Source organism: Dromiciops gliroides, chromosome 2 (genome assembly GCF_019393635.1).
Source record: "Dromiciops gliroides isolate mDroGli1 chromosome 2, mDroGli1.pri, whole genome shotgun sequence".
Taxonomy (NCBI): Eukaryota; Metazoa; Chordata; class Mammalia; order Microbiotheria; family Microbiotheriidae; genus Dromiciops; species Dromiciops gliroides.
This window is the reverse complement of record NC_057862.1, coordinates 372663668-372687038: the sequence shown is the minus strand read 5'-3', so window position 1 is coordinate 372687038 and position 23371 is coordinate 372663668. Positions and strand designations below refer to the sequence as shown.

The window sequence follows — 23371 nt, the reverse complement described above, 5'->3', positions numbered from 1 at the left end:
GGCCATCTCTAGTCATACTGATTTATAATTTTTTTTTTTTTTGGCGGGGCAATGAGGGTTAAGTGACTTGCCCAGGGTCACACAGTTAGTAAGTGTCAAGTGTCTGAGGTCAGATTTGAACTCAGGTACTCCTGAATCCAGGGCCAGTGCTTTATCCACTTCACCACCTAGCCACCCCCCATACTGATCTATATCTTGCCACTAGACCCAGATGGCTCTGGAGCAGAGTAAGGTTAGTGACCTTGCACAGCCCTCCCTCACTTAAATCCAATTCACCTCCTGGTCATGACATCACCATCCTTTTTGAGAACAAAACACAAGGGGCAGCTAGGTGGTGCAGTAGATAAAGCACTGGCCCTGGATTCAGAAGAACCTGAGTTCAAACCTGGCCTCAGACACTTAACACTTACTAGTTGTGTGACCCTGGGCAAGTCACTTAACCCCAATTGCCTCACCAAAAAAAAAAAAAAAAAGAGAGAGAGAGAATGAAAGACAAACAACAGGATAAGGTTCCTTCCAGTTCTAGGGTGATGATCCTTTGATCATTTGTTCTCCATGACAGTCCTGTGAGGTAGCTGCTATTATTACCCCCATTTTATAGATGAGGGTACTCAGAGAAGCACAGAGGGGTTGAGTGACTTACCCAGCTAGTGATGAGTATTTAAGGTGGGATCAAACTCAGATCTTCTCCACTCCAAGTCTAGAACTCTACCTACCATGTAATTCATTTGCATTAAGATACTGGTTATGGGGCAGCTGGGTGGCGCAGTGGATAGAGCACCAGCCCTGGAGTCAGGAGTACCTGAGTTCAAATCCAGCCTCAGACACTTAACACTTACTAGCTGTGTGACCCTGGGCAAGTCGCTTAACCCCAATTGCCTCACTAATAAAATAAAAAAAAAGATAGTGGTTATTTATGTATTACCAATTTCCTTGGCATCTGTATTTTGAATGCAAGAAGATTACAATGACTCTTAGCAAACTTCAGAAGGTAAAGTCTGGTCTTACCTGTAGGCAAAGCAAGTGGGCACATAGATGGTATGATTTAAGCAATGTTGGGGAAAGTCCTAATACCCTGCATCTTCCCCCATGATTTACTTTTTACTGAGAGGCAGCCTGAATTGGTGGGTAGAGAGAGCTGTCTTTGAAACCAGGAAGATCTGAGTTCAAGTTCCATCTTTGTATTCTGACTATATGACATTGGCAAATCTCTAAGCCTCTAGGCACTTAACCTCTTTGGCATCACGGATCCACTCAGAGTCTGGTGAAAATGATCAACTGTTTCTCAGAATGAGTTTTGATTTTTGAAAATTCATTTAGAGTTTAGTGAAAATATATATGTAACATTTTCCCCATTCAAGTTCATAGCTGCTCTCCCATTCCCCCTCCCCCATCTTAATCTATCTAAAGAGCCCTTATGGGTTCATGGACCTCTGGTAAAGGACTCCTCCTCTTGTATGAATTTAAGTTGCAGAGAGAGGGCTGACTTGCATAGATAGAGGAGGAAATTTGGGTTCCCTAATACCATTTGAAATCCCCACTCCAGTCCCCATACCTTCTGCTATCTATGCTTCAGGCTCTGATCTAAGATCAAAAGCAAATCTCGGAATAGGGGAGGGGTGTTAGGGCAGTAAATTCTTATCAGTAAGTTCTCATCAGTCAACACCTTAATTCGAATGGAGTTTTGCCTAAATGGAGATCTGCAGTGGGACAAGCCAAAGAGATATAACTGAATGAGGAGCCCTCTAGATAGCTTTTCCCATCATATAAATTGCAAGCTTTGTGAGGGACGGGGCCTTCTGCCTTCTCTGTACTCCGTGGTGCTTAGCACAGTGCCTCCACTTAATAAATGTTTATTGATTGATTGACTTACTGGTTTCTTTGTTGAAAACGCGCTTGTTGCTACGGTTAGAGCTGAGCATTGGACTCACAAACATGACTAACTCCTGGATTCTCACCAGTGCGATTGGTACTATTCCTTTGGGGCTTCCTCTTTCTGTGGTATATGGTAAAAGGATTCTCGACTAGAAACCAGTCTAGTTCTGGCTCCCCTACTAACCATCTATGTGGTTCTGGCCAAGTCACTTCATCTCTCCTTGTTTTCTATGATCTCGCCTTGTCAGTTCTAACATTTTATGTTCTTTGTTCTAAGATTGCTTTTAGTTCCAATATGCCTTGTTCTATGTTCTAATGTTCCAACTTTGAGAGCATTTTGAGGGATTTCAAAGAAAATGTTTTATTGATTCTTCAGGGTTTGGTTTTGTTTTTTGGTGCTGCTGTCATCTCCTAATATACCCTTCCCCCAATGAACACAAATTAAAGCAGTTAATAAAAAACAACTAACAAAACCAGTGGGTCTGACAGCATATACAACATTCCATTCTGAGGTTCCTTCCAATTTCAACATTCTGCACTCTGTTCTAAAGTCCTTTTCCATCTCTAACATGGTGCTCTGAGTCCCTCTGACGTGCTTTGATAGGCAATCCCTTCCTACTCTGACATTTGGTTTTCTATTCTAAAGTCTATTTTTAAAAGTTTTTCAATATACTGTTTGCACAGAGTAAGAAAATCCTTCTAACACTCCCTGGAAGAGCAAACAGTACCCACCCAGCACTTAAAGATTTGATTAGCTGGGAGGAACAAAACCCAGTCTTTGGGAGAATTAAGGAGTATACTGGTATAACACTGAGTTTGCAGGATTTTCAGAGGTCAAAGGCAAACATATAAACAAAATGCATTTGCTCAACAACCATTTAATTAATGCTCTGTATATATTATTGTGTTTGGTGTTGGGGAAGATAGGAAGATAAACAAGACAGTCTTATGGAAAAAACACCATGGCAAAAACCACAATTATAGAGTAGCTAGGTGGTATAGTGGGTAGCATGCTGGGCCTGGAGTCAGGAAGACCTGAGTTCAAATGCAGTCTCAGACACTTACTAGCTGTTTGACTGTAGGCAAGTCAGTTAACCCTGTTTGCCTCAGTTTCTTAATTTGTAAAATTAGCTGGAAAAGGAAATAGCATACCACTCTAGTGTCTTTGCCAAGAAAACCTCAAGTGGGGTCACAAAGAGTCAGATGGGACTGCAGTGACTGAACAAAACCCCACCCCCACCCCCACAATTACCAACCTGCTATTCATATATATTCATTGGCAAGGTTGGTATGATTTTTTAAAAATTGAATTTAGAATCAGAATACTGGGTTCAAATCCTACACCTGCTACTGACTTTTTTTTTCTGACTTTTATTATTATTATTACTGATCTACCTGTCCCTGAACACATTGGTTAATATCTCTGGGCTGCAGTTTCCATATTTATAAAATGAGGGAGTTGGATTAGACCAGAGTTTTTCAAACTGTGGGACACCCTCTTATAAGAGGGCAAGACCCTAGGTGGGGAAGGGACACAATGCAACTCAAAATTATTGGATATTTTCAAGTACAACATCTGCATAAATATATAGAATTTTTTCAGTGAAAACAAAGTTCAAACCAAAATAAGACTAATGCACAGGAATCACCTCTAACATGATAAGTGCAACACAGTCACTGTTTTGTTTGTTTGTTTGTTTGTTTTTAGTGAGGCAATTGGAGTTAAGTGACTTGCCTAGGGTCACACAGCTAGGAAGTGTTAAGTGTCTGAGGCCGGATTTGAACTCAGGTACTCCTGACTCTAGGGCTGGTGCTCTATCCACTGTGCCACCTAGCTGCCCCTCAGTCACTGTTTTTACCAAGGTATACATCAATTCTGAGAACTTTGAATTAATGCAGAAGTGACCTGTTGTGGCCAAAGTAATTTCAGCATAGGTTCATGGCACAGGTGTGTTGTGTGATTATGCTCTTTGCTGAATTTGAACTTGAAGTGTGTAAAGTCCAAATTAAATAATCTTTGTGTGGAAGCTAAAAATGCCAGAAATGTTTGTTATATGCCTCAACATCATGTATTTAATCATCTAAGAAGTTGATTTTTCTTTTTTTAGAAACTTGAAACTTTTTTTTAAAAAATGAAATAACTAAAGGTTTCTAAAGAATTACTTGAATTTTTCTTTTTTTAAGATCCATTTTGGGGGGGGGGCAGGGCAATAAGGGTTAAGTAACTTGCCCAGGGTCACACAGCTAGTATCAAAGATCTGAGGCTGGATTTGAACTCAGGTCCTCCTGAATCTAGGGCTGGTGCTTTATATACTGCGCCACCTAGCTGCCCCCTTAAAATTTTCTTTTATTTTTTTCAATGGACAAAAAAAATCACCTTCTCTCCCTTCCATCTCCTCTACCTTTTTTTAAAAAGATAGAAAAACAAAAGCCATATAACAAATGTGCATAGTCAAGCAAAATAAATTTCACATTGGCCACCTCCCAAACACATACATTTTAATCTGCTTTATGAGTCCATCACCTCTCTGTCGGGGAAGAGGGTAGTTTATTTTATCACAAGTCTTCTGGAATTGTGATGGATCATTATGTTGATGAGAGTTCCTATGTCTTTCAAAGTTCTTTGTCTTTATAATATTGTTGTTGTCATAAAAATTGTTCTCCTTATTCTGTTTATTTCACTCTGCATCAATTCATACAAGTCTCCTCAAGATTTCTCTGAAACTATCTCCTTTATAATTTCTTACAGCACAATAGGATTTCATCACATTCATGTAACATAACTTGTTCACCCATTCCTCAATTGATGAGTGGCCTCTCAGCTTCCAGTTCTTAGAGACAACAAAAAGAGCTACTATAAATATTTTTGTTTGTAAATATTTTCCTTTTTGTCTGATCTCTCTGGGGGTATTGACCTAGTAGTAGTAACCCTGGGTCAAAGGGTATACACAGTTTAGTAATTTTTGGGGCACAGTTCCAATTCTCCAGAATAAATAACAGTTCACATATCCATGAAGAGTGTATTAATGTATCTGTTTTCCCATACCCTCCCTAGTGTTTGTCATTTTAATTTTTTGTCATTTACTTGAAAATCTTGAAAATTAATCCTAAACTTAAGTGTCTTAAATTTTTTGTCTCTCATTTTTTAAAAGTGCAATAATATTCCTTTGTGATGGATAAATATACAACTGGTTTGAGTGAACGAAAAAGCATTTATTAAGAGCTTACTATTATAGACTAAGAACTGACTCTATAAAGAGAAAATGAGATAGTTCTTGTTTTCAAGGAGGTCAAACTGTAATGGGGGGAGATAACTCATAAAAGAAAATTCAGATACAGGGCAGAAAGAAAGGCCCAGTGGTCCTTAGGTTAGATAAGCAGAGTAGATGAACAGGGCTCTGGACTACAGGGTAAAGAGGCAGGGCAGATGGTAAGTAAGGCCTGGAAGGCCTTAGGAGGCAGTAGCAAAGCAGATTGGAAGTAGTAAAGTTGTTGACTTCCATCTTATTTAAGCTGTCTGAGTAGTCAAGCCGCCCAGGTGAGTTCCGGATGGTCTGGGGTCAGGGGCCTGTGGAAAGGACAATTGCTTGTATCAAGAAATATGAATGAATGAGAAGCTACAGTTTTCTAAGTTTTTGTAAGAGTAGAACAACTTGGGGGGCAGCTAGGTGGCACAGTGGATAAAGCACTGGCCCTTGATTCAGGAGGACCTGAGTTCAAATTCGACCTCAGACACTTGACTAGCTGTGTTACCCTGGACAAGTCACTTAACCCTCATTGCCCCCCACCCCCCAAAAAAAAGAGTATAACAACTTAATTTTTTAAAAAATACCACTTAAAATGGCCAATTAAAAGGAAGAGGGTTTTTTTTTTGTTGTTTGTTTGGGGTTTTTTTGCAAAACTGTGTGATAATATGAAAACAGAGTATAGAGCATTTTAATATTATTATATACTTAAAAAAAAATCTTTCCTAGATGCAAGGCACTACAAGAGATCATCCGATCCAGCCTTCTACCTTTAGGCAGTTAAGAAATTATCTCCCTCATTTTACACTTTACAGGGTCTTCTTCTCCTTCTTCTTCTCCTTCTATTCTAGTTCATTTGGTGATCACATCAGCTCCCATGAATTCAACGATCATCTCTTTGCTAATGATTCTCAGATCTACTTATCTAGAACTAATATCTCTTCTAACCTTCAGACTCATGTTGAATATCTCAAAGACTTCTTAAACGTAATACAGCTAAAACTGAACTCATTATCTTTCCCCCAACTCCTCCTCTCTTCCGAACTTCCCTGTTACTGTCAAGGAAACCCTCATCTTCGGAGTCATCCAGGCTTATAGTCTATGTGTCATTCTCAACTCCTTACTATTTTTCACCCTCCTCTCCCATGTCTAATCTGTTGCCAGGTCCTGACATTTCTACCTTCACAATGTCTCTGGCATACATGTTCTTCTCTCCGCTGACACTGCCACAGCCCTGGGGGAAGCCCTTATCACAGTGTGCCTACACTGCTGCAATAACCTACTGGAGGGTCTCCCTGACTTAAGTCTCTCCCCACCCCAGTCCATCTTCCAATTAGCTATCAAATGAATCTTCCTAAAAAGAAGATCTGACTCTGTTGGATCTTCACTTTATACCATTAAAAAATTTCCAGTGTGGGCAGCTAGGTGGCGCAGTGGATAGAGCATGGGCCCTGGAGTCAGGAGGACCTGAGTTCAAATCCAGCCTCAGACACTTAACACTTACTAGCTGTGTGACCCTGGGCAAGTCACTTAACCCCAATTGCCTCACCAAAAAAAAAAAAAAAAAATTTCCAGTGGCTCTCTATCAATCACCTCCAGAATAAAATATAAAATCCCCTGTTTGGCATTCAAAGTCCTTGACAACTTGGCCCCCTCCTACCTTTCCAGTCTTCTTAACATTTTTCCTTCCCCTCAATCTAGTGACTGGGCCAGCGCTGACTTCCTTGCTTCCTCCAACAAGAAATTCCATCTTCCAACTCGGCATTTTTCCTTTTTCCTTTTTTTTTGGGGGGGGAGGGTGAGGCTATTGGGGTTAAGTGACTTGCCCAGGGTCACACAGCTAGTAAGTGTTAAGTGTCTGAGGTCGGATTTGAACTCAGGTCCTCCTGAATCCAAGGCCAGTGCTCTATCCACTGTGCCACCTAGCTGCCCCCCCTTTTTCCTTTTTTTAATGGTATTTTTCCCAATTCTATGCAAAGACTATCTTTAGCATTTATTTTTCCAAGATTTTGAGTTCCAAATTTTTCTACCTCCTTCCTTCCCCTCCCCTCTTCCTAAAATGGCAAGCAATTTGATATGGGTTATATATGTACAATCATGTAAAACATATTTCCATATTAGTCACACTTGTAAGAGAAGAAACAGACCAAAAAGAAAAAAAAAACACAAAAAAAATAAAGTGAGGGAAAATAATAGGCTTTGATCTGCATTCAGACTCCACAATTCTTTCTCTGGATGTGGATAGCATTTTCCATCATGCGTCCTTGGAATTGTCTTGGATCATTGTATTGCTGAGGAGAGTTAAGTCATTCATAGTTGATAATCTGTGTTACAATGTTTTCCTGCTTTTGCTCATTTCTCTTTGCAACTCTGGGCATTTTCACTGGCAATTCTCCATGACTAGAATATTCTCCTTTCTTACCTTCACCTCCTGGTTCTCTTGGCTTCCTTCAAATCCTGGCTAAAATCCCACCTTTGACAGCAAGCTGTTCCTATCCCCTTAACATTAACATGTCCCCTCTGTTTATTATTTCCAGTTCATCCTGTATAGCTCTTGTTTGTACGACCATAGATGTTTTCATGTTGTCTCTCTCATTGGGTTGTGAGTTCCTCTAGAGCAAAGATTGTCTTTTGTCTTTGCATCCTCAGTGCTTAGCACAGTGCCCAGCAATAGTGATTATTAAATGCTTATTGACTGGCTGATAAAGTGCCTTACCCATAAAAGTCCACAAATTATAGATCTACTTTCCTCTCCATGAGGCAAAAGCCAGTTAGAAGTTAAATCTATGTACAATGTCGGGGGAAAGAGAAAGGGAAGAAGAGAGTACTTCTCAGGGACAAACCAAACTAGTCCACCAACTCATTAAATTAAACCAGCTGGCTTGACTGTATTTCCCAAGAGTTACCTAAACATAAAAAGAAAGACACCTACTTCTTCTTTTCTTTTCTTTTTTTTGGCGGGGCAATGAGGGTTAAGTGACTTGCCCAAGGTCACACAGCTAGTAAGTGTCAAGTGACGGGCCAGCTAGGTGGCACTATAGAGCACCAGCCCTGGAGTCAGGAGGACCTGAGTTCAAATCTGACCTCAGACACTTGACACTTACTAGCTGTGTGGCCCTGGGCAAGTCACTTAACCCCAATTGCCTCACTAAAAAAAAAAGTAAGTGTCAAGTGTCTGAGGTCTGATTTGAACTCAAGTCCTCCTGAATCCAGGGGTGGTGCTTCATCCACTGTACCTCCTAGCTGCCAGAAGACAGAGTTTTGAATTCAGTCAGGTGTGGTCACTGTATCATATTTTTGCTTAACTGTTTTTGTTGTTACAAGGGGAATAATGATGATGTAGAAACAAAAAGCATCAGTAAAACGTTTTTTCATAGAATCCTCTAAACTAAGGAATTTATGGACTATCTAATCTAACCTCCCAAATTTTACAGTAAGTTGCTGAGAGGAATAACCCAAGTTTATACAACTAGTTAGTGCCAAAGACGTGGTCAAACATAGGTCACCAAACTTAGAGATCCCTGCTTTTTCCATAATACTGCAATGTATCTCAACCTTTCTGGACCTCTTTCCTTCCCTGTCAAATAAGGACTGGGGTTAAAAGAGGCAGCAGATATAGTGGAGAGAGCACCACATTAGATGTAGACAGCACATATCTTTTTTTTTTTTTTTTGCCATACAAATAGAAGGTATTTAATCAAACATTTAGTTGAATTTGTAAATAGTCAAGTATAATCAAAATGTAAATTTATGAATGATGATGGAAATGGTGGTGACGATGACAAATTACCTAAGTGACAGCCTCGGAGGGACGTTGGCAAATTGTGTCAGCTTGTACAAGTCATATTACTATTGTCTGCCTCAGTTTTTTCATCTGTAAAATGCAGATAATAAATAATACCTAACTCCCAGTGTTGCTGTGAAGATAAAATGAGATTAAATTTGTGTAGCACTTTAAAAACCTCAAAACATTATAAATAATATTGCTAGTTTTTGTTAATTGTATAGTCTTATATTTAGAAGAGACTTTGGGGCTGAGGGATCGCAGCTAGAACCGCGAAATAATGGCTTAGGCTTTAGTATCAGCCCACAGACCGTGCTTAGCCCCAGCCTACTGGCCTATGGTCCTCGGCCCGTACTGGGGGATCTCCACTGGGACGACCATCATGGCCGTGCAGTTTGATGGGGGCGTGGTCCTAGGGGCAGACTCCCGGACAACTACGGGACCTGAATCCATGACTGGATCTTCGCTGCCACTCAGGCTCAGCCGCCGACACCCAGGCCGTGGCTGATGCAGTAGCCCATCAGCTAAGCTTCCACAGCATTGAACTGAATGAACCTCCTCTGGTCCACATAGCTGCTAACCTCTTCAAGGAGATGTGTTACCGTTACCGAGAGGATCTCATGGCTGGGATCATCCTATAAGGGAGGACAGGTGTACTCCGTACCCATGGGAGGTATGATGGTTCGGCAGCCTTTTTCCATTGGGGGTTCAGGGAGCTCTTATATCTATGGCTATGTTGATGCCTCCTATCAAGAGGGTATGAACGAAAAGCAATGTCTTCAGTTCACTGCCAATGCTCTTGCTTTGGACATGGAGCGAGACGGCTCAAGTGGTGGTGTAATCTGGTTGGCAGCAATTACTGAGAAAGGAGTGGAATGTCAGGTGCTCATGGGAGACCAGCTTCCCCGATTCCCTATTACCACTTATCCCTCGGCCTAAAGTCTGCTACCTCCTCCCTGTCTCTCCACACAGCCCCCTCCCCCCCCCCCCCGCCCCCGTCAAAATCTATCCTCAAATATACCCAAGATTCAATAAACTATGGGTCAAGGGGAGAAAAAAAAAGAGAGAGACTTTGGAGGTCAACTAGTAGAAACCCCACTTGAAGCATGAATCCCATCAGCAATGTCTCCAACAAGTGTTAATTTGACTTAAAATTTTGAAGATTTCCCAAGGTAGTTCTTTTCATTATTAGATACCTCTAAATTTTAGCCATTTTTCCATTATTTGGAGTTGAAATTTAACTTATACACATTGTATTGCCCTTCAGGGCTCAAAAGAGCATGTGTAACCTGCTTCCACAAGAAAAGTTAATATATTTTAATATGGTAGAAATATCTACTCTAAATCTTCTCTTCTTAGGGATAAACATCCTTAGGTCTTTCAAGCACTTGTATTTTGGTACAGTTTCAACTCTCCTTGCAATCCTGATAGCACATCCCTAGACTTATTGTTGTTCAGTTATTTCAGTCATTCCTGGCTTTTTGTGACCCCATTTGGGGTTTCCTTGGCAAAGAAACTGTGACAACACAGATCTTAGTCCGTTCTCTGCTACTTGAGATAATAGTCTCTGAGCCTCAGTTTCCTTATCTGCAAAATGGATTCAGAATCCTAGAGGCAAAGGGCTGAACCAAATGATGAATATGTGTGGCATCTTCTAGCTCTGAGATATAAAGTTTTCATGACTTTAAGAATTTAAAATGAAATGCAAAATGGATCATTTTGATTACATTAAATTTTAAATTTTTTTGGCACAAACAAAACCAATGCAGCCAAGATTAAAAGGAAAGCAGAAAGCTGGGAAACAATTTTTACAGTCAGTATTTCTGATAAAGGCCTCATTTCTAAGATATATAGAGAACTGAATCAAATTTATAAGAATATGTCATTCCCCAATTGAGAAATGGTCAAAGGATACCAACAAGCAGTTTTCAGATGAAGAAATTAAAGCTATCTATAGCCATATGGGAAAATGTTCTAAATCACTATTGATTAGAGAAATGCAAATTAAAACAACTCTGGGAGCAGCTAGGTGGCACAGTAGATAAAGCACCAGCCCTGGATTCAGAAGGACCTGAGTTCAAATCTGGCCTCAGACACTTGACACTTACTATCTGTGTGATCCTGGGCAAGTCACTTAACCCTCATCGCCCTACCAAAAATTAATTAATTAATTAAAAAAAAAAACTCTGAAGGGGGCAGCTAGGTGGCACAATGGATAAAGCACCGGCCCTGGATTCAGGAGTACCTGAGTTCAAATCTGGCCACAGACATTTAACACTCACTAGCTATGTGACCCTGGGCAAGTCACTTAACCCCCATAGCCCCGCAAAAAAACAAACAAACAAACAAAAAACAACAAACCAACAGCTCTGAGGTACCTAATTTCACACCTATCACATTGGCTAATATGACAGAAAAGGCAAATGATAAATGTTAGAGAAGATGTGGGAAAATTGGAGCACTAATGCATTGTTGGTGGAGTTGTGAACTGATCCAATCATTCTGGAGAGCAATTTGGAACCTTGCCCAAAGGGATATAAAACTGTGCATATGGGGCAGCTAGGTGGCACAGTGGATAGAGCACTGGCCCTGGAGTCAGGAGTACCTGAGTTCAAATCTGGCATGAGACACTTAATACTTACTAGCTGTGTGACCCTGGGCAAGCCACTTAACCCCAATTGCCTCACCAAAAAAACAAAGAAACAAAAACAAAACTGTGCATACCCTTTGACTCAGCAATACTACTCTCACCCCACCCCCCCACCCCGGACAATAAGGGTTAAGTGACTTGCCCAGGGTCACACAGCTAATAATTGTCAAGTATCTGAGGCCAGATTTGAACTCTTGTCCTCTTGAATCCAGGGCCAGTGCTTTATCTACTGTGTCACATAGCTGCCTCCAGCAATACTACTATTAAGTCTGCATCTCAAAGAGATCATAAAAAAGGGAAAAGGACCCACATGTACAAAAATATTTATAGCAGCCCTTTTTGTGGTGGCAAAGAATTGGAAATTGGAGGGATGTCCATTGATTGAGGAATGGCTGAACAAGTTGTGGTATATGAATATGATGGAATACTATTATGCTTTAAGAAATGATGAGCAGTAGGGGCAGCTAGGTGGTGCAGTGGATAGAGCACCAGCCCTGGAGTCAGGAGTACCTGAGTTCAAATCCGGCCTCAGACACTTAACACTTACTAGCTGTGTGACCCTGGGCAAGTCACTTAACCCCAATTGCCTCACTAAAAATTTTAAAAAAAGAAAGAAAGAAAGAAATGATGAGCAGGCAGATTTCAGAAAAACCTGGAAAGACTTACATGAACTGATACTGAGTGAAATTAGCAGAACCAAGATAATATTGTACACAGTATCAACAGCACTGTGTGATGATCAACTGTGATAGATTTAGCTCTTCTCAGCAATATGATGATCCAAGGCAATTGCAAAGGATTAATGATGGAAAATGCTATCCACATCCAGAAAAAAGAACTGTGGAATCTGAATGAAGACTGAACCATACTGTTTTCACAGTTTTTTGGGTTTTTTTTCTTTCTTGATGTTTTCCCCTTTTGTTCTGATTTTTTTCCTGATTTTCCTTTCAGAACATGACTAATGTGTTAATATGTTTCACATGATTGTACATATATAACCTATATCAGATTGGTTGCTGTCTTGTGGAAGGGGGAGGGAAAGGAGGAAGGGAGAAAAATTTGGAACTCAAAATCTTATAAAAATGAATGTTGAAAACTATCTTCACCTGTACCTGGAAAAAATAAAATACTATTAAAACTGAGAAAAAAATTTACAGATGTTTAGAATTTGTGAGTCAGAGTGGCCATCTGGGAGACCCAGTTAAGCCCGGTGCTTGAATAAATAGGCAGGTAGCCAGCCCCTTTAGAACATTTCTGACAAAAGCTTATCCAACCTCTACGTAAGGACTTTCAGCAAGGAGGCATTTACAGCTTTCCGAGGCAATTCACTTCACAATAATAAATCATTAACTCCAATTCTGGGGGTATGATCCCGTAATTTCACTGGGGTAGCAAACTCCAGCTAAGGAAACTCCTTCTCCAAATATAATAGTTCTGTAATTTGGACTCTTGAATGGGGCTATGAGAGGCTATAGTGATCTGTCCAGGGCCACACAGCCAATATGTTTCAAAAGCAGGACTTGAACCCACACTTCCTGATTCCCAGAGTAACTTTCTATTGATTACTCCTTTCTCTAACTTTAATTAGATAATATTAATTCATTTCATTGAAGGTTCTATTTTCCTAGTTTAAGACCGACAAACCCATGCTTGAGTTATTTTCAGTGATAAGAGCTCCCCCTGGGAGGGTTTGTAAAAGGGAATTTACCTGCTTGATTCCAATTCAAACACTGCACTCACTCTTGGACTGTGGGGGGTTGGCAGGGGGAAATGTTGATTTGTGTTGTTTTCTTAGAGATTGACCTCACAGCAAAAAGGGCCCAAATTGGATTGAACACCTTGTTCTTAGCTGAGGCCCTTGGAGAGGCTCTGGAGGAATAAGGAAAAGTGTGGGAATAAGGAAGTCGACCTTGGTGAGGAAAAAGCATTTTTGTTTATCTTGTCTCTGACTTTTCCCATATATCTTCCCCACTTCTTGTAATTAATTAATTAATTAACTAACTCATTCATTCATTCGCCTGGAGGGTGAGAGAGAAGGCTTTTTGAAGGAGATGGCACCTGAATTGGGCCCTGAAAAATGAGAAGGACATTAATAGTCAGAAGGGTAAAGGTGGTGTTGAAATGGAAGGGGAGGGTTTGTGGTTCTATTAATGGGGTATAAATAAATGGAAAGTACAGTATGTAAAAGATGTCTGACAATGTAGGTTAGAGGCATATTGTCAAGGGCCTTAATTCCAGAAATGGGGTAATGGGGTCCTCCAGATGGTTTTTTAGATAGAGAAATGACTGGATTGTGGAAGGAGAATTACTGGAACAGTAGGCACTTTCTATCTTCCCTATTGGCCATCCTGTCCTTCCAAGGCAACTTTAAATGTCACCTCCTCCTAGATGTCTTTCCTGACCAACAGCCCCCCAGAATTTTTCTCTCCTCTTTCCTCCCACAGCCTTGGATGGCCTATGCTATTCCTGGAACACTGCTTTTGCTCTGGACATGTGATTTCATTGGTGTAGCACACTCTTGGGGGGCAATTAGGTGGCACAGTCGATAGAGTTCCAGGCCTGGATTCAGGAAGACTTGTGTTCAAATCCAGACTCAGACACTTATTAGTTGTTTGACCCTGGGCAAGTTGCTTCACCTTGTTTGCCTCAATTTCTTCCTCTGTAAAATGAACCAGAGAAGGAAATGGCAAACCATTCCAGTATTTCTGCCAAGAAAACGAAGTCAGACAAGATTGAAATGACTGAACAATTAAGCACACTCTGGGTATGCAATGGAGAATCCTAGAGAGTTGCTTGGTGTACTGAGAAGTTCATGAACTGGTTGATGTTACATAGCTAGTAGGTTTTGAGAAAGCTAAGTGAGGCAATGGATATAGTGCTGTCTTGAGAGGCAGAACTTTGTTGTTCAGTCGTTTCAGTCGTGTCTGACTCTTCATGTGCCTATTTGGATTTTTTTCTTAGCAGAGATAGTGGAATGGTTTGCCATTTCCTTCTCCAGCTCATTTTACAGAGGAGGAAATTGAGGCATACTTGCCCAGGGTCACACAGCTAGTGAGCATCTGAGGCTGGATTTGAATTCAGGAAGATGACTCCAGGCCCAGCACCCTATCCACTGTGCCACCTAGCAGCCCCAAAGGAATCAGAAAGACCTGAGTTCAAATATAACCTCAGACACTGAAGAGCTGTGTGACCCTGGATAAGTCACTTAACCTTTGTTTGTCTCAGTTTCCTCAACTGTAAAATGGGAATAAATAATAGCACCATCCCTGCCCAGGGTTATTAATGACAAAATGAGATATTTGTAAAGTGCTTTAAATATAAATGCTAGCTATGATTTCTATATTATCCATTACAGTAAACTGCCTCTCATTTAGTAAGTCATTAATCTCCCATCTCCCCCCATTCTTATCCTGCACCCACCTCTCTCTCTAACTAGATGGGGAAATGCTCTGGAGTGGGGCCAGTGTCTTAATGATAACTCACATTTCTATAACACTTTGAGACATAACATAAAATGCTCTCCTCTCAATTCTCCTGGAGAGATAATAATCATTATTGCAAGTGATTACATAGTATTCTAAGATTTGCAAGAAGTTTTCAACCCAAAGGTAGAGAGATGCTATTATCTCCATTTTACAGATGAGGAAACTGAGGCAGGTAGCAATTAAGTGACTTGCCCAGGGTTACACATCTAGGAAGTGTCTGAGACCAGATTTGTACTCAGATCTTTTGAACTCCACCTCGTTGCCTCTGGGTAGAGAGAGAAAGAATTTTTATCCCCATTGTAGCAAGGAGCAAACAGGCTCAGAGAAGATAAAAGACTTGAAAGTGTGGGAGAAGAGTGACATAGAGGTCAAGAGAGCCCTGGGTTTGGGCCCTGCCCCTGATACTAGCTGTATGATCATGGATGAGTCACCCTCATTTTACTTATCCATGAAATGAGGCAAGCGGTTCCTCTGGTCCCTACATCACAGAGCTGTTGTGAAGATCAAATGCAATAGAAGTGTCTAGAGTGCTTGGCAAACTTTAAAGACTATAAATGCCAGCAATTATTATTATTGCTCAAGGTCACACAGTAAATGACAGGAAAGGGAGTTTTAGCTGCACATCCAATGTTCTCTCCACCACACTGCATGGCCTCTCTTTTAGACTTTTTTTTAAAATCTTTTCAACATCATTTAGCTCTTGAGCATGAGCACCTAATAAGCAGGAGCTCATTTAGTAAATAGCTATTTGCTGATGCTTGTTCGGTATCGGCTTGAACCTCAGCAGTCAGGCTAGCTGGTGCACCGAGAGTCACCAGGCACTAAGACCTCTTACTGTAGCGAGTGCCTTGAATGCTCCTGCGGTCTTTTTGTGCAGATGCAGCTGCCAACTGTGCCAAAATCAGTCTAAAACTCAGCAAAGAAAGATCTGGCTCCAACTCTCTGGGAGCTCATTTTATAAAACAGGCCATTCATGCGTGGACGCCAATGAGGCATGGTGATTCTGCTGGAGGAGTAAGTAACCAAGACAATAACCCTTCCTCACATTCCTGTGGCACCTCATAGTTTGCTAACTACAGGGCAACGGGCAGCTGACTTCCCCCTCCCTGCGCCTGTTTTTCCATTTGTCAAGTGAGGGTGAGAAGACATGTACTATCTACCTCGCAGGGTTGTGAGGGAAACACTTTGTAACCCTTTTGTTCCCTTTCCCACCCATCATCTCATTCAGATATCAGCTAGTCTAAGTCTGTTCTTTTACAGATAAGAGAACAAGTGCGGAGAAAAGTGACTTGCATAAGGTCATTCAGATAGCAACAGAGTTAGGACGGTGGTCTCTTGATTGTCTCATCACAGGTTTATTGTGCATATTTCACAGATGAGCAGCTGAGGCTAGAAGGAGTGAAGATTAATTCAACCGCCACTAAGCTGCAGAGCTGGGACTACTGGAATGTGGATTTCCAGATTTTCTCAGTCCTAAACTCATTCCACTCTTCCATTCCTTCACTGCTTTTCCAGGACTCCTGATCCCCTCCCCCTCTGCTTCTCCCTACATACACACAGTACAACCTTTTGGCAAGTTTTCTCTCTTCTTTCAAAGGATTCATTGCAGTCACTTAATTCAGTTTCATACCCACCCTGTGTATTTACTGGCAAAAGATCTTCATTTTTTTATGCCAGTTTGGTCAGTCCAAAAAATAGGAGTCCAATTATTTCATGGGAAATGGACTCTTCCAGGATGGCGTAAACTTAGAGAAAACACCCGATACTGTTGCTTTTCGTTTGTTTTTCCAGAATAGAGTCTGTTGTTTAAATTAAGTCTGAGCTATTTACATGATCTACTGTTACACAGTAAGGAAGGGGCTGGGGTCAGAGGACCTTCCCCCCCCCCCCAATCTGACAAGACCATTATGAGAGGGTGTTTATTAAAGAGTAAATACCCAATAACCAACTAAAATCCAGGTAGCCTCCAGGGTACTTGGTGGATGGTATCACAGCCGCACTAGAGAATGCTCAGCTTTCTGCAGAATGTAGGGGTGAGCCTGCCCAGGACAAATGTAATCAGGAAGTTTTTCCCTTCCTTTATTCGGTTGGCTGCCTTTGGCTATAGATAAAGGGGGACTTCAAGGGTGGGTGTTATGAAGGAGCAAAGCTTCCATAGTTACAATACAAACCCTGAGGAATCCTAATTGGTACCTAGCACTTGGTGATTGGCCTGGACCTTGTAAATGGAGCCACCTTTTGTTTTTTTGTTTTTTGTATTTTTAAGTGAGGCAATTGGGGTTAAGTGACTTGCCCAGGGTCACACAGCTAGTAAGTGTCAAGTGTCTGAGGCCGGATTTGAACTCAGGTACTCCTGAATCCAGGGCCGGTGCTCTATCCACCGTGCCACCTAGCTGCCCCTATGGAGCCACCTTTTAAGTTCCTTCTTGGAATCTTTTAAGACTCCCTGACCATGGCTTGGAGGATCAAGCTCAGACCAGAACTTTCAGAAAGCAGGCCTTCAATAAATAATCAAGGAATCAATGAATCCTTGCAAGGTAGTATTTATCAGTTAATCAATCAATAAACATTTATTAACCACTTACTGTATGCCAGCCATTGTGCTGAGCCCTAGATAGACAAAGAAAAAGCAAAAACAGTCCCTGCCTTTAAGGAATTCACATTCAAATGGGGGAGTCAATGTATTACATAACCTGGGATTCAGGCCTGGGGTGCTTTGTTTGCTGCTGCTTAGGTATGACTCTGAATTTGTTGGAAAGAATAGGAGGCAAACCAGCATGACTGTGTGACTGAGGGGTAGGGAAGAGAAAGAGAAAGACTTCTGCAGACATGTCATGGGAAATCAGCTCCTCAATATGTCCCTGGTTTCCAGCTTGCCTCCCTAGAGACTTCAGGGAATTTCCCCTTCAGTGAGATAAGGGCCTCTCTTAGTTGAGTGATATCTTAGCAGGTTTCCAGCTAAAGAACTCATTCACTCTTGTGTATTTTCTGGTCCATTCTAATATGTAGAACTTCTCCAATTTCTATTTGCAATCTACTTGGATAAATAAGTTTGCTTGCTATTCACTTTGTGATGGCATTTTGTGTAACTAGCATTTAGTAGGAAGGAGTTGAGCCTGTCTGTATAAGCTTGAGGTAATATCTCTTCCCCGCCAACCTACACACACACTTAGGGTATAGTGACCAAGGAAACTAGCAATTTTATTGCCTTAGAACCTAAAAAAAATTCTCTTAAACTGCAGTACTTAGTGGGGACAGACATTATTGCAGTCTGCTACCTCTAGTAAGAGGAGAAAAAGTCAGACAGCTCCATGACCTCTTCAATTCTCCAGGAAGGAATCAAAGGTTCCATGTGGACACACACAGCTTAAATGGGAAACACATATCCTATATGTAAATCAAAAACATATAAGTTACAGATGAGATGGAGAGGATGGCACTATAGCTGAGGGGACCAGGAAATGTCTCTTGGGAAAGGTAGTGTCATGGGGGAAATTGGTGGTGGGGGTCCTTAGGTATTCCTCTGTGTGTGTGTGTGTGTGTGTGTGTGTGTGTTTTGGGGTTTTTTTTGCAGGACAATGAGGGTTAAGTGACTTGCCCAGGGTCACAGAGCTAGTAAGTGTCAGTTGTCTGAGGCCGGATTTGAACTCAGGTCTTCCTGAATCCAGGGCTGGTGCTTTATCCACTTTGCCACCTAGCTACCTCTTAGGTATTCCTCTTTAAAGAATTACACCCTCTCACACACAAATCCAATTAGAATAAAATAATCTTTTATTTAGGTGCTAGATAAAGGAGATCTTGAGAGGAGCCTCAAGGGGAGATGGCACAGAGATGATTCTCTGAGATACCTATCTCCTTGAACAAGAGAAAGGCAAAAACTTTTATAGATGATGGATAGTGGCAGGACAGGTGGGGTGATCATCTGACTGTGAAAAGTTCCCTGTGGGGGTGGGGGAAGCTGGAATGAGAGGAGGTGGTCCTGACTTCTGGAGTTATCTGTCCCCTTGGCACCACTCAGGCAGCAGCCACATCTAATAGGCTTCTCTCTCTTGATTCTCAAGGTGTGTCTGTCCTTCAGTTTAGCTGGCCAGTTTAGACTTTAATCCTAACCCCATCACAGTGGCATTTGAGTTGATTCTTAAATGAAGTCATGCATTCTAAAAGTCAGAAGTGAAGATAGAGAGCATACCAGGTAAGAGATGGGAGACAGAGTTTCGTTGGTGAGGAAGAGCAAGTTTGCATATGCCCAAAGGGCTATGGGACTGTTCATACCCTTTGACCCAATGCTAGGTCTGTATCCCAGAGATCATGGATGAGGGAGAAGGACCCACATGTACAAAAATATTTATAGCAGCTCTCTTTGTGGTGGCAAAGAACTGGAAATCGAGGGAATGCCCATCAATTGAGGAATGGCTAAACAAGTTGTGGTATATGAATGTAATGGAATACTATTGTGCTGTAAGAAACAATGAGCAGGGGGCAGCTAGGTGGCACAGTGGATAAAGCACCAGCCCTGGATTCAGGAGGACCTGAGTTCAAATCCAGCCTCAGACACTTGACACTTGCTAGCTGTGTGACCTTGGGCAAGTCACTTAACCCCAAATGCCTCACCAAAAAAAAAAAAAAGAAAAGAAAAGAAAAAGAAAAAAAAAAAGAAACAATGACCAGGAGGAGTCAGAGAAACCTGGAAGGACTTACATGAACTGATGCTGACTGAGAGGAGCAGAACCAGGAGAACATTGTACACAGTAACAGCAACATTGTGTGATGAACAATGGTGATAGACTTGGCTTTTCTCAGCAGCACAATGATCCAAAACAATTTCAAAGAACTCATGATAGGAAATGTTCTCAATGTCCAGAAAAAAGAACTGTGGATTATGAATGCAGATTGAACCATACTGTTTCTACTTTGGGGTTGGTTTTTTTCCCTTCTTTTTTGAAGTTTTTCCCTTGTGCTCTGATTCTTCTTTCACAATATGACTAATACAGAAATATGTTTAATTTGATTGTACATAAATAAACTATATCAGATTGCTTTCCATCGTGGGGAAGAGGGAGGGTGGGAGAAAAATTTGGAACTAAAAATCCTATGAAAACAAATGTTGAAAACTATCCTTACATGTAACTGGAAAATAATAAAATACTTTTATTTTAAAAAAGAGCAATTTGAGGTGGATTGTGGAATGTACAAAGTATGGAGAATGTAATAAGATTGGAAAGGTAGGAAGGGGTCAGGTTCTGAAGAGCTTTAAATGACAAAGGACTTTTTTTTTTTGGTCTTGGAGGCAGTAGGAAGCCACTAGAGTTTATTGCGTGTGAAGGAAGTAACATGGTCAGATCTATTCTTTAGGAAAATCACTTTGATGTATGTATGCAGGATGTGTTAGAGTGGGATAGACTTGAGGCAGGGAGAAGACTCTTGCCATAGTCCACATGAAAGGTGACAGGGGCCTGAATTTAGGGAGTGGTTATAGCACTGGAGAGAGAGAGAGAGAGAGAGAGAGAGAGAGAGAGAGAGAGAGAGAGAGAGAGAGAGACTGACTTGAGAGATGCTATGGAGAAAGAAATTATAAGACTTGGCAACTTGATTGGATGTGTGAGAGAAGAGCCAAAGATGACACCAAGGTTGGGAAGCCAGGTGATTGGAAGGATATTGATGCTCTCCATAGTGATAGGAGAAGAGGTGAGGATTTGGGGGAAGGTTTTTGGATTCCCTAAAAATCCTGATTTTTTTTCTCCTTGCTAGGGGATGCTACTCAAGGTTAGTATGGAGAGTTACCCAGGTCCTTTGGAAAGATGGCAGCCCACCTGAAAGTTAAAGAGATTGGCCACATAAACAGTTGGCCACTTAAATTTGCTGACCGGATAAATGATACCAGTCTTATATGTGTTTCATTAGCCTGAGTGCTTACATAGAAGCTGAGGGTCTTTTTCCTTTTGGCATGGAAACCTAAAAATAAATCAAATTCTGATATTTTCCCAGTGGAAACCCTGAGTGAGGGTACGCACGAGTCAAAGAGATTTTGAAAAGAAGTCTCTAAAATCTAATCTGACCAGTATTGAGATTAGAGCTATGGTTCTGGGCCATGGGTTACTACAAAAATGAGGAGCTTATACTAAATAATCTTGAAATAATCTTGCTTCCTATTCTGAAATTCTGCAGGTCTAGAAAATGTCTCATGAAGGCTGGTCTCCTAACCAGTCCCTGAAAATGTCCTCACCCCTTTGTTGTTATTCCCCACCTACCACAGAAGCAAAGGCTTGTTGTATATAATATAGTTTAAATTGTTTACAATTTTACAATAGATGTCTAAAACAGAGAAGGTACTGTTATGGGGTTGGGACATATCAAAGAATTTGGGACTATTGAAGTTTAAACTGGTCAGCTGAACAAAAGGACATGGGTCTGGGGTAACTCTCCTTGAGAAGCGAAACTATCAGGACAGACATACCTAACAAGTAAGGGAGATAAGCCTATTAGGCATGGCAGCATGGGGCCAGGGGACAGATAACTCCAGAAGTTCAGACCACCACCTCTCATTCAAGCCTTTCCCCACCCCCAAAGGGAATTTTCCATTGTCAGGTGGTCACCCTGTCTGGTTACCACATCAACAATCTATAAAAGCTTTTTCCTTTCTTCCATTTGAGAGATAGGTATCTCAGAGAATCATGTCTCTGAACCATCTCCCCTTGAGAGAAGTCCTTGATTTTTCTCTTGGTCTCCTTTCTCTAGTGCCTAAATAAAAGATTATTTTATTCTAATTGGATTTGTGTGCAAGAGGAGTACCTAAGGACCCCCACCATCACCGATTTCCCACGTGACAGTACTCAAGGGGAGAAAGGAAAAAAAATCTGTAAAATCTGTAGGTGTGTGTGTGTGTGTGTGTGTGTGTGTGTGTGTGTGTATCTGTGTGCATGTGGGGGGGTGGTAGTGATGGGGTGGTGGTGGGCATGTGCAAAATAGTAGGTGCTGTCCCAACCCACCTCATGCCCAAGATTCCAAAGGTCTGGCCCCTCTGCGTGATGTTTACCTCTGCCTGTGTTTATACTGTTCCTCCTCCAAGTCATTTTTGGTTTCCAGCTTCTCTTTCTCCAGCTCTGTACTCTTCTACTCCTATCAGGGTCTGGGTTTGTCTGTCTCTCGGATGCACTGGACTGTCCTTTTAACAATCTGGAAGCCTGGCTGGACACTTTCCATCCTATGGTCATTTGTATTTCATAGAAGGATCACCTGGTGTGGCTGAATTTTTGCAATTAAACACCTCATCATCTGGTCCCTTTTCCGTGATTCATTTTGTGGTCAACTAGCTTGTACACACATATGTTCTGTTTTTCCAGAGAGACTTTAAGCTATCTGGAAAGTGTAAAGTTGCTATCTAGCTATGCTGTCTGAAATATCTAATGAGTGGTCGAAAATAAATTATAAGCTTTAGCAAGAGTTTAGACTTTTAAGCATTTATGAAGGGGAATATGAACTTGGTGAAGAGAGAGAAAGAGGCCTAGATGCCTACAGCTATCTATCTCAGGGAGCCAGCATTTTTGCTCCACTCTCCATGAGAATCCTAATGAAAGAGAGAGAACCATCCCTTCTTCGTCCCACAAGCCTCCTATCTAACTGGAAACATCCTGTCCGCCCCACCCCCACCCCAGCTCCAAGCTAATTGGCTGGTAGCTTTGATAGACAGTACCCACAAGCAAACGTCACTTCCTGATGCCAAGGAACTGACTTCCCAAGCCACATGGCTAGCCCTCAGACGTCTTCTCCTTATGGTGGAGCTTTCCTACAGTGACTCTCCAGCAGGTGGCGTCACTCCAATTGTTACAAAAGGGAGTGCAAGAGGGGTGCCCAACTCACCTTTGTATTCTTTCAGCACTTAGGACAACGTCCTGTGTATAATACTTGCTTACTTCAAAGGAATCCTAACTTCATCATTGGGAGTCTTCCCTCTGTAAGATAGAAAAATAATCATCAGGTGGCCATTTTCACAATAATGAGACTCTCCATAAACTTAGCTCAGCCAAACTAAATAGGACTACCTAGAGGGGCCCTTGGATGACTGACATAAAAAGTCCACATCCTAAGTCTTTCTAACTTGGTAAGATTTAACCAGAACTTGTGTTTCACTGACCTTTGAGAACCTAAGACCACCTCTATATTGGAATAGGACCTAAGAGAATTGAAGTACTTCAGTCATCCCTACAGACACTCAAATCTCAAAGAGATCTCAAAGGATATCTAGTATACCTGAACAGGAATTATCGCTCTAACCTCTGCCCAAAGTGGCCATCCACTGTCTTGTTCTTGTTGCTGTTGTTGTTGTTGTTTGTCC

General features: G+C 41.4%; 1 pseudogene; it reads left to right on the top strand.

The window, feature by feature from the left end:
• The first annotated feature begins 9184 nt into the window (after nt 1–9184).
• LOC122743441 lies at nt 9185–9843 on the top strand (annotated as a pseudogene).
• Nucleotides 9844–23371: the final 13528 nt, after the last annotated feature.